This window comes from Phocoena phocoena, chromosome 4, assembly GCF_963924675.1.
Source record: "Phocoena phocoena chromosome 4, mPhoPho1.1, whole genome shotgun sequence".
Taxonomy (NCBI): domain Eukaryota; kingdom Metazoa; phylum Chordata; class Mammalia; order Artiodactyla; family Phocoenidae; genus Phocoena; species Phocoena phocoena.
The window spans coordinates 93935698-93953511 of NC_089222.1; positions in this window are offsets into that span (position 1 = coordinate 93935698).

Sequence of the window (17814 nt, forward strand, 5' to 3'; positions counted from 1 at the left end):
TGAATGAGACCTCACAAGCTTTTGGTACTGAAGAGAACCAGGGAAACAGAGGCTGTAAATGCTTGTATGTCAGCTATTCCTGGGGTTCTTTTTGGGTCACTGACTTGGATTTCTGGAAATAACCAAACTGATTCTTCTATATCCTTCAGGAACATATTCATAGATCAGTATTTTTCCTTTATGTGATCTATAGAAGTAAGAAGTAGGTTTCTTTTGGTTGCTATTTATTTGTTTTATTTGTTAGAAGAATTACTATTTGGTCTTTGATCTACTGTCAATGATTATTTCTGGTCTAGTGGAAAAAGATAGAGCCAAGCAGTTAAAAAATAGAAGAAATCTCAGATCTTCCTCTATCATAATTCTCTTTTAATTAGTTTTTATAGGTCTCAATGGGCATTGCTAAAAAGAAGCATATATCAGTATCTTTTTTTCTACTACAAACCACTTCAAATTTTACTGGAAAAATCAACAACCGTTTATTTAGCTCATATTTTGTGGCTTAGCTTTATAGGTTAGATTCAGCTGGGTGGTTCTTCTGTTGCTTTTGGCTGGATTCACTCATGTATCTGAAGTCAGCTGCCAGTCAACTAGCTCTGCTTCTGGAAGTTGACTCTTAGTTGATTGAGACAAGAGTGGGCCACATGTTCCACAACATCCTGCAGACTTTGACTTCAGCTTCTTTGCATGGTACCAATGGAGGAAGTCCCTAGAACAGCAAGGGAAATTGCAAGCCTTCTTGAGGCCTTGGTTTGTAATTTTCACAGTGCCAGTTCTAACATGTTCTATGGATTCAAACCAATCATGTGTCCAGCTCAGATCAAGAAGTGAGGAAATAAACTCTACTTCTTAGAGGAGGAACTGTAAGTATTATGACTAATTTTGAGAACTACCACAAGGACCCAAGACTCTCTCTAATAATAACAGATTTCACCGCATGGGTGTGTAACTTCACCTCATGGTGTTGTTTGAGGAAAGCACTCCATAGATCTGTAGTGGGGCCCACTACATGCAGAAATACATGTAGTGGGGCCCACTACATGCAGAAATACATTCTGCATTTCTAACAAACTTTGAGGTGATGGTGGTGCTGTTGGTCTCACTCAAGGTATTGTTGGTGGACGGACAGCATCAATATCACCTGTAGAAAATGCAAATTCTTAACCCTTCGCCCAGACCTAATGAATCAGAATTTCTGAGTACGGTTCTGAAGTCTTTGTCTTGACAAACTTTCCTGGGGATTCTGATGTACACTAAAGTTTGATAAGCACTGTCCTAGAAGGCACTGGGTAGAAAATGAAGGCGTGCAGTGGAAGAGGAAGAGAATCACAAGAAGTCTAAATCACCGGACTTAGATAGTACATGCAAGACTTGTCCCACCAAATATGAATCCAGGTCTTTCAAAGAATACATATGAACTACAAAGAATATTGCCAAACACCAAGAAGTGGATGTAAATGCAACGCTTGCTCTAGAAGAAAAAGATGAGTAATGATGGTTGGCAATACGTATAGACGAATTTCCGCCGTTCTCTTTATATTTTGGCAGCAGTGTAGAGCTGCCCATTCTTGTGTTATGTTTTATTTAATGTTCTCATAGTGAACATTGAAGGAAAGCCTCTCTTGTGTATGACTGTGAGTCTAATCAATCAAAGTTCAGGCATGTTTTACTCCTGTCAGCTATGATTGGTTATTTTCATTTCTTGCCACATTTCTGTACCATTTCATTCAAAATGGTACAGAGCAGGTAAATATACCTGCTTACATTTTTTCCCAATATGATAGTCCCTAGCACAAAACTTGGCACATAGAAGTTATTCATAATATCCTTGAGGAATTAGATAGAATTCATAGAATTCTATGATATACACAATTGAAATTTAACACAAAAGCCAAGTTATGTGTTGAGGAGTTTGATTGTCTAGTTGAAAAATGTTATCCCTTTGTGGTGCAGGTATGAAGCACCATGGGATAAAGCGAGGAAACGTTTCAATTCTCAGGTTTTTTTCTTATACTTTAATATTTGTCTATGGACACTTTTTCAGCTGAATAAAATAAGACTTCCCTTCAAACTATTTAAAATAAATTTTAAGCCACTGGGCCACGTTAAATATAATAGGCTTTATTTGTAGTTATCTGTATCTTCAGAGTTCACAAAAAGAGTAATCTTTGATTCACCTCTTGTAATTTTCACGTATTCACTGACACAGTCCAAAGATTTCATATTCTAATCTTGTTAAACTCTTGAAGGCTCTACACATACATTTTATCAACAGTGAACAGCATTGGGCATAGCATCTTTACTGGCTGCGTGTCATTAGGCAAATCACTTACCCTCTCTAAGCTTCTTGGTATTACCTCTTACTTGATGAAGATGCCTAGGAGATTTTCCTGACTGGTCCAAATACCAAAAAAAAATTTCTTTTTCTGAGTAATTGGTTTGTTTTGATCCCATGCACATGGTGAGTACTGTAACCAATTTATGGAGCTGGCTAGGTAGATAGATAAAAGCTAGATATATTACTAACATAACATCTCTGACTCTCACGTTTCTCATCTTTAAATGCAGAATTTCTGTGTAAATATAAGGTCATTTCCAATAAAACAAATAAACAAGATGTTGTTCCTCAATTTTATAATTTGATAAAAGTTTATATTAAGTCAAGCATGCAGAATTTTGTCTCTGTCTCTATGTTGGCTACTATTTGGTTATTTCAAAGTACACAGATATTAATTTTTTAGATATTTGGCACTGTGTAGACATTTCCTCAGTTACTTTCCATTTTCTATTATATGCTTGGAGACTGAAAGGCTAAGTGTGTATAATGTCATTAACAATGTTTTTAGGAGGTGCTCAGCCATTCTTGATGTTTATTCACAATCACATCATTGTGATTTAATCTCAATGCTATCATATGCATCTTATATTCCATTTTGAAATGGCCGTGGGACTAAATAAAGTATGCTATGAAGTCAAGATAACTTACTAACTTACTTAATAAGTTAACTTATTTCTTAGTTTCATCCTTTTACTGCTCTTTTTACTTGTTTCTAGTAAATTTTTACGGGCTCTTTGGAAAGAGTTAAGGAGAAACACTAATAAATTTCCCCCCGCTCGCTGCAACTAGAGAACACAGCCCCCCCCCCCAAAAAAGAAACTCTGAAAAGAAACATTTATGAGAAAATCCACATATGGTAGCAATATATGACTAAATATGATTTCCCTGGAACTCATATATTGTTTCTGCAATTACAGCATAGTGTTCATAAGACCAACACTCATTCCATCATCGAATAAAAGGGGGAAGACTACCAAACTCTCATTCTGTAGTCTCCACCCTTGTCCCTTTGTGTCAAACTTTCCTCACTAAAAGCTGCCATCAATGGTCCCCTTAGGTATATTTGCTAAGAAAATAAAGTTATAGAAGGTAGAGAGGAAGAGGGCCTGGGAATGGACCTTCTGCTATGGATTATCCTTCATATTATATATATATATGAGTCTGCTGTAAAGAAGAGAAGTGAAAATTAGCAGGTGTAAATCTTACACCTTTACGTTGGAAACATATTACTTACGATGCTTAAGAATTCAACATGCCATTAACTTGAGGAAGTTCAAATTTACTGCATCATATGTGAATATACTTGATTCCATGTGTGGTCTTCCCTTGACTCTTTTTTTTTAAAGAACTCATGTAGAGGAATTCTCATTTCACTATATCTTAATAGATATAAACTCAATAAGGTTTAGCTTCTGCTAGACAGTGTTTGATTTTTTTTTAAAAAAAGACTAAAATATACATTCTGTTTTCCGTTTGATGAGCTGAAAGAGGAATGTGTATCTTACGTGTTCATTCAGTTTGTCTCAGAAATTCTTCAAGAGAACATAAGTGCTCAAATCATATCTTCTGTAGAATTGGATACAAAGAAATATATGATTTGAGGCAGTTAATGAGAATCTTCATATTTTCTCTACTGTTATAGCTTTGGTGGGAGATAGGGCAAAGCTTCACACTCACTAAGATCAAGGCACTCCTATGTTCAGAAAGAAGATGCATTATTTAAACATTTAGCATATTTTCAGAGAGACCCTTTGATTTAGTTCCATCTGTGTCCTCTGTGCTGAGAGCTCTCTGTTGGCAGTTGGAGAGTAGGCAAGAGCATGGGAGACCCCACGTACTGCATGGCATCAAAGCACGTATGTTCTACATGGCTGTTTCTTAGAATATTAAGCTACAGTCCTGGAATCAGTTTTCTCTAAAAGTTATTTTTTTGTTAGCTTTAAACGACTGGCAATTTTTCAACTTCCTCTAGTCATATGGTTGATTTAAGTTGTTACTTATTTTAGAAATGTGTTGTTTTATTTTAGATGAAAATTTACAAATTTTGAGCATGTGCTTCTTTCTGAATTAGAGATTCAAACTTATTATCCTTCTAATTTATAATCACGATGACCTAAGGTCCACTTTAGATTGAACTCCTTTCATGTTTTACTGCAGTTCTTTGGACTTTGCTTGCTGGTATTTGAGATCATGGCTCATTTGAGAGGGATTACGAGCTCTTTAATCCGTGAAGTAGTTACAATACTCCCTGTATCTAATTTTCACCACTTGCAGAGCTAGCCAGGCTTCAGAATATTGGGGTGGAAATTGTCTAACCATGTTCATATAACTATAGCACCTTCAGGTGTGGGTATAGGAGATGAGTTGGTAGTTTAAATATGAGGGTACGCCTCCTTTGAATATAACAGGTCACTTCCTAGAATGATGTTCCTGTTGGAAACAGATGGCATCCTCAAAAGGGTGGTTGAAGAGGGATTAAGGAAGGTACCATTTATATTTGTAGACAGACTTAAGAGAAACTAACGAGGATAGTGAAGCACATTGGGGCTAGCAACAGCAGAAAGGTATTACCATCCCTGGGCCTGAAGGACAAGTGATTATCAGAGCTGGGAGAGGGGGCAGCTTGACAAGAGCTGTGGCCTATGGAAGAGGAAATAGTCTCTGCTGATGTCTCTCTTCTTTCCCTCTTATCTTCTTCTAGTGCCTTCTATCAACTAAACCCAACCAGAAGCTACGTGCAAGGGAGATTCCCAGAGCAGAGAGAAAGGTGAGGATGTGTAGAGGCTGAATCTGGCAGGGCAGAATTTCCATCACAGACTACCTCTTTTGTCCCTCAGCATCCATTCTTGATGCTTTGTTTGAGTGGAAATCTTATGTCCCTATTAAGGGGTGGGTGATGTTCATTCAGTCACACTTTCCCCCATAAATAGAAATCATTAAACATCGCTAGTGTGATTCCTACAAAGTTGCACAAGCCCCCTTACTATCTATATGCACCTTGACTGAGCTTTTTACCATTCTGGGTGACACAAATCCCAGAATATGAATTCTTACTGGTTCTGTCTTTATTAGGTTGTTTTCTATTGACTAGGCTATTGGGTAAGGGACTACTAAGAGGTGCCCAGTGAATCTCTAAGTTCCAGCCAGAGTCTTCCTTGCCTTCATTGTGAGGCAGCAAACCAATTTCTAGTTGCTAATTCACATCAGTCACTCAGTCAGCAGGATGATATACTTCTCTCCCTGTTCTTCTCTCCCAGTCTCAGCTCCTTTTAAGATAACTGTGTTCTTTAGTGGAAAAATGCCTCTCCTAAGCATAAAAACCACCAAATTCACTAAGCTCCATATTTCAGGTACCAGAGCATAAATTTCTTAAGTCAATTATTTGACATAATGATAAGAAGGGACCATCCCTTCTCCATCTATTAGTTATAGGTTATTAAATTTTGACTATAGTTATGGCAGTGTCCTATGCTGGCTACTGATTAAACATTATACTGAATTCTAAAGGAGTATAAATCTCAGAAACCTCACAGCATGGTATCTCAGATGTATATCAAATGAGCCTTCTCATGGCCATTCCATTATTTTTTCAAGCCAGTTTTTTTTTAATGTTCCAACAAAACTTTATTTACAAAAGCAAATGGTGGGTCAGATTTGGTACATGAGCTATAGTTTGCCAATTTCTGCTTTAGATGGTCAAAAAACATTCTTTTTATCCTTGACATTTTGAAATTTCCTAATGAACGATCTATAGACTTATTAAAAATTCTTTTTCCACATCTTTATTGGAGTATAATTGTTTTACAATGTTGTGTTAGTTTCTGCTGTACAAAAAAGTGAATCAGCTATATGTATACGTATATCCCCATATCCCCTCCCTCTTGAGCCTCCCTCCCACCCTCCCTACCCCACCCCTTTAGGTCCTCACAAAGCATTGAGTTGATCTCCCTGTGCTTTGGGGCTGCTTCCCACTAGCTATCTATTTGACATTTGATAGTGTATATGCGTCAGTGTTACTCTCTCACATTGTCCCAACTTCCCCTCCCCACCACGTCCTCAAGTCCATTCTCTATGTCTGCATCTTTATTTCTGCTCTGCCACTAGGTTCATCAGTACCATTTTTTTTTGATTCTATATATATACATTAGCATACGGTATTTGTTTTTCTCTTTCTGACTTACTTCACTCTGTATGATAGACTCTAGGTCCATTCACCTCACTACAAATAACTCAGTGTCTTTCCTTTTTATGGCTGAGTAATATTCCATTGTATATATGTGCCACATCTTCTTTATCCATTCATCTGTCGATGGACACTTAGGTTGCTTCCATGTCCTGGCTATTGTAAATAGTGCTGCAATGAACATTGTGGTACATGTCTCTTTTTGAATTATGGTTCTCTCAGGGTATATGCCCAGTAGTGGGATTGCTGGGTCATATGGTAGTTCTATTTTTAGTTTTTTTAATGAACCTCCATACTGTTCTCCATAGTGGCTATATCAATTTACATTCCCACCAACAGTGCAGGAGGGTTCCCTTTTCTCCACACCCTCTCCAGCATTTATTGTTTGTAGATTTTTTGATGATGGCCATTCTGACTGGTGTGAGGTGATACTTCATTGTGGTTTTGACTTGCATTTCTCTAATGATTCGTGATGTTGAGCATCTTTTCATGTGTTTGTTGGCAATCTGTATGTCTTCTTTGGAGAAATATCTATTTAAGTCTTCTGCCCATTTTTGGATTGGGTTCTTTGTTTTTTGATATTGAGATACATGAGCTGCTTGCATATTTTGGAGATTAATCCTTTGACAGTTGCTTTGTTTGCAAATATTTTCTCCCATTTTGAGGGTTGTCTTGTTTATGGTTTCCCTTGCTGTACAAAAGCTTTGAAGTTTCATTAGGTCCCATTTGTTTATTTTTGTTTTTATTTCCATTTCTCTAGGAGGTGGGTCAAAAAGGATCTTGTTGTGATTTATGTCAGAGTGTTCTGCCTATGTTTTCCTCTAAGAGTTTCATAGTGTCTAAGCCAGTTTTTTCATATTGAGAAGGCACATGGTAATGTGGGTATGGGCCCCGTTTTACAATTCTTCCACCATAAAGTAAGTTGGTCTGTCAGAAGTGATGTGGTGTGAGATGTCATGGTGCAGGAGAAGGCATTGCATAAGTCCACAGATGGTGGAGCTGGCAAAAACATCAAAGGGAATGAAAGCCAATGACAGAAGATGTCCAATGGCTGGCTGGATCCCCAGTGAACGGTGCCATATTAGGAGCTCAAAGTTTGCCTCAGCAGTGGTGGTAAAGGGAAAAGGAAAGAATCACCAGGACTCAATGGGAGCTCAAGCATAGGAGAGGTATAGCCCAGGAAATGTAGAAGAAAAATAGCTACTCACACGTTGCAGATCATCAAAAAAAGAGCTGAAGAAAAAAATACCCTGGCTTATTTTATAAGACATCTCCTTCTGGTCTTATACAACCAAAAGCCAGAGGGCAAGACTGTTTGATGCAGTCCATAAAGTCAGTTTCCAGAATACAGAGTATGGGGTTGGGTAGAGAAGGGTGGAGAGTGGATCTCAAAAAGGTAAATGGAGACCTTCCCAAACTGTCACACAGTCCACTGAGTAAGCAGAATCAAATCTGATGTAGCCACAATGCTGAAATCCCTTTAAAGACTCTCAAACTCAATGAACCGCACTGAATTATTATCGAACATATCTTGATGGTCAGACAGCCTGACTTCAAATCCTGTTTATTAGTTGAGTAGCCCTGGACAAGTTTCTTAAGTCATCTGATTCCCATATCAAGATATTTTAAAAAATGGGTGCCATACAAGCTGTAAATCAGCCTTCAATATGTGGTATTGTTTTTCCCATAGCCAGGATTCACAGGTCCAGGAATCAAGGGGTGGAAATCGGAGAGGCACCACTCAGCCCTATTGATCCATCAGCAAAATGTTTGCTTCCAGTCCCATATCCTTATGCTCTGCTGGCCTAGAGGTGTTAGTTCCAAAGAGAGGAGTGCTTCTACGGGGAGACACAACAACGAGCCCAGTGAACTGGAGATTGAGGCTGCCTCCTAGTCACTTTGGGCTCCTCATGCTTCTGAATCAACAGATAAAGAAAAGACTTAGTGTACTGGCTGGGAAAATTGATCCTGGTCACCAAAGGCAAATCAGACTGTTGCTACCCAATGTGGGGAAGGATGAGTATATCTCAAATATAGAAAATCCCTTAGGGCTTTTCTTAGTACTACCATGCCTTAAGATTAAAGTTAACAGAAAACTAAAACCACCCAATTCAGGTAGGGATACTAATGGCCTGACTCTTCAAGAATGAAGGTTTGGGTTACCCCACCAGGCAAAGAATCACAACCAGCTGAGGTACTTGCTAAAGGCGAGGCGATTATGAAATGGATAGTAGAAGAAAGGAGTTATAAATAACACTTAACGACTACATGGCCAGTTGTAGAAATGAGGACTATAATTGTTATGAGAATTTCTTCCTTATTTTGTTATGAATATGTTTGTGTGTATGCTATTAAGCAAATATCTTTTTTCTTCCCCTTTTTATTGTCTTATAACATAACTTTACATTATAGTATTTAAGTATTTTTAACTTTACATTGTAGTAATTAAGTTATAGAATATCAAGGAGAAGATTGAATATCACCCAAGGACTTTGCATCCCCTTTGGGGAAAGCGTTAGTGCTTTTTCAGTTGTATATAGGATAGCTGTATCATGTGAGAAGTAAGTGTGACTTTGCTCTTGTCCTTATTTGGAGATTAAGCATGATTTAAGGAGACGCGTCTTGGTGCCAAGTTGACTGCAGTGGTTAAGTTTTATATGTCAATTTGGCAGGGGTGTAGTACCGAGTTGTTTGGCCAAGCACTAGACTGGATATTTCTGTGAAAATATTTTGTAGATGTGATTAATGTATATAATCAGTTGACTTTAAGGAAAGAAGATTACCCTTGATAATGTGCGTGGGCCTCATCCAGTCGATCAATTGAAGACCATAGAGCAAAAACCAAAGTTACCTGAAAAGAAGGAATTCTGCCTTAAGACTGCAAAATGGAAATCCTGCCTGAGTCTCCAGCCTCCTGGCTTGCCCCAAAGGTTTCAGACAAATGACTACAACACTAACTCCTGTCTGAGTTTCCAGCTCGCTGGCCTGCCTTATATGTTTCAAACTAAAGACTACAACTTCACTCTTGCTTGAGTTTCTAGCCTGTTACAATAATCTATCAGTTTTGGACTTGCCACCCCCGTAACCATAAGCCAATTTCTTAAAATCTATCTGTCTGTCTATCTATCCATCCATCCATCCATCCATCTATCACCTATCTTATTTGTTCTGTTTCTCTGAAGAATCCTGACTGATACAGGTGCTAAAACTACTTCCTTTCTGTAGATGTCGTTCACATTAAATGAAATAACATATGTAAGTGTGATGTGAGTTGGGTGCTTTAGTTGCAAGAAACAAATAATTTAACTCAGATTGGCTTACACAGTAAATGTATATTCATGGTTTATGTGCTAGGTTAGTTTTTCCACACTTGGTACAGCCAATACATCCACTATATCAAGTGCCCTTTTTAAAAATGTGATATTTATTGACTTCCGTAGTGAGGTTCAGGTTCATGTTCCTCAATCAATAGAATGACACAGAGGCAATCCTGCCTGAATTTTGTGGTTAAATCATCAAAGACAACATTGCTTGTGTGTGTGTGTGTGTGTGTGTGTGTGTGTGTGTGTGTTTGTGCATACGTGCATGCGTGTCTCTTTCTCCTTTGTCTGTGTGCTTTCCTTTCCTTTGTAACCTAGCTACCATGGTGAGAGGAAGCTCACCCCACATGAGGAGGCCATATCTAGGTGTTTCAGCCAACAACCCCAACCTAGTTCTCCAGCTGACAGCCAGCATCAGTTCCAAACGTGTGAGTGAACAAGCTGCAAATGACTCCAGCCCGCAGCCTTCAACCCGTCAAGTATTTTACTTGATGACCTCTAATTGTGGAGCAATGATAAGATATCCTACAGAGTTCTGTCTGAATTCCTGTCCTATAGAAACATAAGAGAAAATAAGTATTATTGTTATTTTAAGCCAATAAATTTTAGGGTAATTTTTCATGTGGTAATATGTAATGAATACAACTTGCTTTCTTGAAGAAAAATCTAAAGGTGGTATAATTTTTAGGCATGATTTGATCATAGATTGTCTGTGTTTCTCTGTGATTTTTGTTTTCTAAGTTCTGATTTCCTTTGTGTGTTGGCTTTATCTACTTATGGAAGGAAAATAGCTATATAGGTTCCATTGCCTCAGATCTATGGAATATATAGTCCAGAGCAAAGAGATAACTTTTGTTCAAGCATTCCCAGAAGAAATCCTGAAATTCAATGTGACTGAGCTATCTTAAGTCGCCTGGCCACCTCTAAAATAATCTGAGGTCTAGGCATATAGAATTTAATTATTGGCTTATCTTGCTATATTTTTCCCATCCTTGGAATCACAGAAATTCTCAAACCTATATCAGGGGTTCTCAGGAAAGCAGTAGATACTCTGGAATCAACCACAGACTTCCACTATAAACACATGACATAATGTTTGATATACAAGTTCTTTATATATGATAGTTATGATTATTATGTAGTTAATCCTTAGGGTCAAATACTTTCGCATGTATTACGTTAGAATTCATCAGTCACCCAATCTTTTCGTTACTGTCTCACTCAAGGAGATACAAACAATGCCATTATGCTCCAATCTTTTCCCCTTTAATTTCAAGGTTAACTATTTCTATAAAGCTTAGTAAATGTGTATGTCCCTACAGCATTCACAGGCTATGTTTAAAATTAAGCCATTCTACACATTCTTTCTTGAAATTGTCTCCAGAATACTTGGCAATGTTAGGAGACAGCATATGTTTAATGTTGTTAAGAGCAGAGTCATTTTAGCAAAAGTCTGGAATAGCACTTTAAATCTACAGAATTACACCCCTCAGAGGTCCTAGAATAGCACTTAATAAGTATAGAAGGAAGAGAAGTTGGAGTTCATACATGATGTAAGATATAACAAGTTAGTGTTAGTGGTTAGAATATTTCCCAAATTATTTTCTGGAGAATGTCATTTTGGGGAAAAAAAGTTTTTAGAAGTTAAGTATGTTTGGAAAATGTAATGCACTATCTTGACCTTTTGGAAACTCAGGATGCAGGTTAAGTTATTGAGGGACCTAAAAGTAAAGGGACTGTTTAATTTTGCTAACCCAGCTTTTCCTAAACAGGTTTAGAAAACAAAGATGGACCACTTATTTTTAAGAGATATTCATCATTAAAAATGGAAATCATAGTGCCATGTGTACTAGGGAGTCAAATGATGAAGTATGGTTTATTGCTAATAAAAATGAGCTACAAAACAAGAAATTAATTGTTTAAAGCCTTAAAGTAGTGAAAAATGAAGAAGAATATAAGCCATACTAATGTCTTTTTAAAATGACAATTTTCAATTTCAGCTAAGAAGGAGTAAACCCATTTCAGCTTATTTTTCCCAGTAATAATAACTAAAATCCCAGGGCAGAGTTTATTAAGAAACTATCTGATGACTCTGAAAAGTAAATAATAGCAGGCAGATTCAGGAGAAAAATCAAACCTCAAAATGACTAATAAGAGTAGTAAGTTTCCTGTTTGAGGTTTTTTCTTTTTCTTATCTGCTGGCTTAGATTCTAGGCAGTCTGAATCATGGAATTTCACAGTGGGCATGGACAGGAAAAGTTCCAGGAAAAATCTATTTTCAGCTGGAGAACCAGGAAGTGGGCCTCTGTGGGATGGAAAGTATTTGTGTGTATGTGTGTGTGTGTGTGTGTGTGTGTGTGCGCGTGTACATGTGCATGCATGCAAATCTCTGTATTTTTTTTTACTCTTTTTTTTTTTGCACTGTTGGCTCTGATGTGAGGCAAGACCTATTCATTAAACAACACTCCTGTGCTGGCAGTAGTAGTGGCGGCAGCAGCTTCATCGTTTAAAACACCGAGAGAAGGGCTTCCCTGGTGGCGCATTGGTTGAGAGCCCGCCTGCCGATGCAGGGGATGCAGATCCGTGCCCCGGTCCAGGACGATCCCACATGCTGCGGAGCGGCTAGGCCCGTGAGCCATGGCCGCTGAGCTTGCGCGTCCAGAGCCTGTGCTCTGCAACGGGAGAGGCCACAACAGTGAGAGGCCCACGTACTCCAAAGAAAAAAACACCGAGAGAAAACCCTTCTCTCTGACCAGAGGAATTAACAAAGAGATGTATGCAATCTGAAGTATGTAGAGGGGATCCCAGAGTAAATTACTTTTACTCTCTTTTCACTCATTACTTTGTCCAGAGGAAGATCCACTTATGGGAAGTGTGTAAACACTTATGGGAAGTGTGTAAAGGAGGCTAAAACTCTGGCTATCTAGCTAGGACTCCAGGAAAGGAGTCCTTGGAAACCAGGAATTATGAGAGAAACAATGGAAGAGAGAGGATTAAATATTTAAATCTGAGTCTGAAGTCCTAGGCTAATCCTTGGGCTGTACTGTGGAACTGAAACAAAGCACCATAGTAAAACTTTGAGAACTCAATTATGGTGAAGACCACTGTCCAGGTTCCAGGCTTGTCTTTGGATAGTACACGTGCAAAGTGCACCAAAGTAACTCACAAAAGCTTTGAAAACTAAACTGATATTGGAACCACAATCCACAAAATACAGTTTGGAACTTGTGATCTGAACCTAACTGGGTTGACTGCATGCTAAAATAAACAAACAAAGAAAAAAATTAAAATTCTCTAGAGGTTTTTAATACTACTCACAGGCTCATAATATTTAAAATATCCAGGATACATCCAAAATTACTTGACGTATGAAGAACCAGGAAAACATTAATTTGCTCAGAGGAAGAGATAATCAAAAAATAGCAACCCTGAGATGATCCCAATGTTGGAATTAGACAATATAATAAAGCAAGTACCATAACTTTGCTCCTGAAATAAGGGCAAACACTCTTGAAATTATAATGGAAAGCTAGAGGTTCATAGAAAAGAGATAGAGGCTACAAAAAAAATAAATTGAAATTTTAGAATGAAATAATGCAATAACAGAAAAAAGTTTACTGGATGTGTTCAGTGTAGATGAGAGTGGGATTGTGAATTTGAATATAAATTAATAGAAATTATTCAAAGTGTACAACAGAGGAAAAACCAATATAGAAGTGAAGTGAGTGTTGGAAACTTGTGGGAAATTATCAAACATATCATTGAAGACTAAGGAAAGGAGAAAGAGACTGATGCAAACAATTTTTTTAAAAAATGATTTAAAACATCCCAAATTATTGAAGAACAATGAATTTACAGAGTCAAGGAGCTCAGTGAAAATCAAACAAGATGAACTCAAAGAAAATATCACGTATATATATTGTAATCAAACTAATGAAAGCCAATGGTAAAGAAAAATATTAGAAGCCATGGAGCACGGAAGAGAGTAGAACAATATTTTTTAATGTGATGAATGAGAATAACTGTCAACCCAGAATTCTACAACATGCAAAAATATCCTTCAAGAATTAAAGTGAAATGAAGACAGTCTCAGATGAAGGAAAACAGGGAATTCATTGCCAATAAGCTTCCTCTAAAACAAATGTTAAAGAATAGCCTTTAGCTAAAGAAAAGTGATTACAGAGGAAATAATAGAAATTTAAGAATGGAGGAAGAGCAATACAACTAATAAATATATGGGTAAATATAATAGCCTACTTTTATCCTCTTAAGTTTCTTAAACTATATACAGGCATACCTCAGAGATATTGCGGGTTCAATTCCAGACCATTGCCATAAAGCAAGTCACATGAATTTTTTGGTTTCCCAGTGCATATAAAATTTATCTTTCATTATACTGCAGTCTATTAAGTGTGCAATAGCACTAAGTCTAAAAAAATGTACATACCTTAGTTAAAAAATACTTTATTACTAAAAAATGCCAACTGTTGTCTGACAATGCAGGGTTGCCAGAAACCTTCAATCTGTAAAAATGCAATACCTGCAAAGTACAATAAAGTGAATCACAATAAAATGAGGTATTTCTGTATGATTCCTGAAAGCAAAAATATAAGATTGTATGTTGGGATTAAAATATACATAGATCTGATTCATTTGTATTCATATGTACTCGATTATTGCTGCCATAAAAATAACAACTTTAGCAATTTAAACAATACAAATTTTTTATCTTATATTCTGTACATCAGAAGTCTGACAGGAGTCTCACTGGGCTAAAATCATAGTGTTTGCTGGGTTCTTTTCTGGAAGATGTAGAGGACGTTACTCAGTCAGGGTGTTGGCAGAATTCATTTTCTTTTTTAAAAATTTTATTTATTTATTTATTTTATACAGCAGGTTCTTATTAGTTATCTATTTTATACTTATTAGTGTATATATGTCAATCTCAATCTCCCAATTCATCTCACCACTGCCGCCCCACCATTCCCCACTTTGTGTCCATACGTTGGTTCTCTACATCTGTGTCTCTAGTTCTGCCCTGCAGACCGGTTCATCTGTACCATTTTTCTAGATTCCACATATATGCATTAATATACGATATTTGTTTTTCTCTTTCTGACTTACTTCACTCTATATGACAGTCTCTAGGTCCATTCACATCTCTACAAATGACCCAATTTTGTTCCTTTTTATGGCTGAGTAATATTCCATTGTATATATGTACCACATCTTTTTTATCCATTTGTCTGTCGATGGGCATTTAGGTTGCTTCGATGACCTGGCTATTGTAAATAGTGCTGCAATGAATATTGGGGTGCATGTGTCTTTTTGAATTATGGTTTTCTCAGGGTATATGCCCAGTAGTGGGATTGCTGGGTCATATGGTAGTTCTATTTTTAGTTTTTTAAGGAACCTCCATACTATTCTCCATAGTGGCTATGTCAACTTACATTCCCATCGACAGTGCAAGAGGGTTCCCTTTTCTCCACACCCTCTCCAGCATTTGTTGTTTGTAGATTTTCTGATGATGGCCATTCTGACTGGTGTGAGGTGATACCGCATTGTAGTTTTGATTTGCATTTCTCTAATGATTAGTGAGCATATTTTCATGTGTTTGTTGGCAATCTGTATGTCTTCTTTGGAAAAATGTCTATTTAAAACTTCTGCCCATTTTTTGATTGGGTTGTTTGTTTTTTTTAATATTGAACTGCATGAACTGTTTATATATTTTGGAGATTAATCCTTTGTCCGTTGATCCATTTGCAAATATATTCTCCCATTCTGAGGGTTGACCTTTCATCTTGTTTATAGATTCCTTTGCTATGCAAAAGCTTTTAAGTTTTGTTAGGTCCCATTTGTTTATTTTTGTTTTTATATCCATTACTCTAGGAGGTGGGTCAAAGAAAGATCTTGCTGTGATTTATGTCATAGAGTGTTCTTCCTGTGTTTTCCTCTAAGAGTTTTATAGTGCCTAGTCTTACATTTAGGTCTTTAATCCATTTTGAGTTTATTTTTGTGTATGGTGTTAGGGACTGTTCTAATTTCATTATTTTACATGTAGCTTTCCAAATTTTCCAGCACCACTTATTGAAGAGACTGTCTTTTCTCCATTGTATATCCTTGCCTCCTTTGTCACAGATTAGTTGACCATAGGTGCATGGGTTTATCTCCTGGCTTTCTATCCTGTTCCATTGATTTATATTTCTTTTTTTGTGCCAGTACCATATTGTCTTATTACTGTAGCTTTGTAGTATAGTCTGAAGTCAGGGAGTCTGATTCCTCTAGCTCCATTTTTTTCCCTCAAGATTGCCTTGGCTATTCAGGGTCCTTGGTGGCTCCATACAAATTTTAAGATTTTTTGTTCTAATTCTGTGAAAAATGCCATTGGTAATTTGATAGGGATTGCATTGAATCTCTAGATTGCTTTGGGTAATATAATCATTTTCAGAATATTGATTCTTCCAATCTATAAGCATGGTATATCTCTCCATCTGTTAGTGTCATCTTTGATTTCTTTGATCAGTGTCTTATAGTTGTCTGAGTACAGTTATTTTACCTCCTTAGGCAGGTTTATTCCTAGGTATTTTATTCTTTTTGTTGCAATGGTGAATGAGATTATTTCCTTAATTTCTTTCTCTGATCTTTCATTGTTAGTGTATAGGAATGAAAGAGATTTCTGTGCATTAATTTTGTATCCTGCAACTTTACCAAATTCATTGATTAGCTCTAGTAGTTTTCTGGTGTCATCTTTAGATTTCTCTATGTATAGTATCATGTCATCTGCAAACAGTGACAGTTTTACTTCTTCTTTTCGAATTTGTATTCCTTTTATTTCTTTTTCTTCTCTGATTGCTGTGGCTAGGAATTCTAAAACTGTAATGAATTATAGTGGTAAGAGTGGACATCCTTGTCTTGTTCCTGATCTTAGAGGAAATGCTTTCAACTTTTCACCATTGAGAACGATGTTTGCTGTGGGTTTGTTGTATATGGCCTTTATTATGTTGAGGTAGGTCTCCTCTATGCTCATTTTCTGGAGAGTTTTTATCATAAATCGGTGTTGATTTTTTTCAAATGATTTTTCTGCATCTATTGAGTTGGTCATATGGTTTTTATTTTCAGTTTGTTAATACGGTGTATCACATTGATTAATTTGTGTATATTGAAGAATCCTTGTATTCCTGGGATAAATCCCACTTGATCATGGTGTATGATCCTTTTAATGTGTTGTTGGATTCTGTTTACTAGTATTTGTTGAGGATTTTTGCAATTATATTCATCAATCATATTGGTCTGTAATTTTCATTTTGGGTAGTATCTTTGTCTGATTTTGGTATCAGGGTGGTGGTGGCCTCATAAAATGAGTTTGGGAGTGCTTCTTTCTCTGCAAATTTTTGGAAGAGTTTGAGAAAGATGGATGTTAGCTCTTCTCTAAATGTTTGACAGAATTCACCTGTGAAGCCGTCTGGTCCTAGACTTCTTTGGTTGGAAGATTTTTAATCACAGTTTCAATTTCATTACTTGTGATTTGTCTGTTCATATTTTGTATTTCTTCTTGGAAGAAAGAATTGGAAGAAGAAAGTATTGGAAAGTTATACCTTTCTAAGTGTTTGCCCATTTCTTCCCGGTTGTCCATTTTATTGGCATAGAGTTGCTTGTTGTAGTCTCTTACGATGCTTTGTATTTCTGCAGTGTCTGTTGTAACTTCTCCTTTTTCACTTCTAATTTTATTGATTTGAGTCTTCTCCCTTTTTTTCTTGATGAGTCTGGCTAAAGTTTTATCAATTTTGCTTACCTTCTCAAAGAACCAGCTTTTAGTTTTATTGAACTTTGCTATTGTTTCTATATCATTTATTTCTGCTCTGATCTTTATGGTTTGTTCCCTTCTACTAAGTTTGGGTTTTGTTTGTTCTTCTTTCTCTAGCTCCTTTATGTGTAAGGTTGGATTGTTTATTTGAGATTTATCTTGTTTCTTGAGG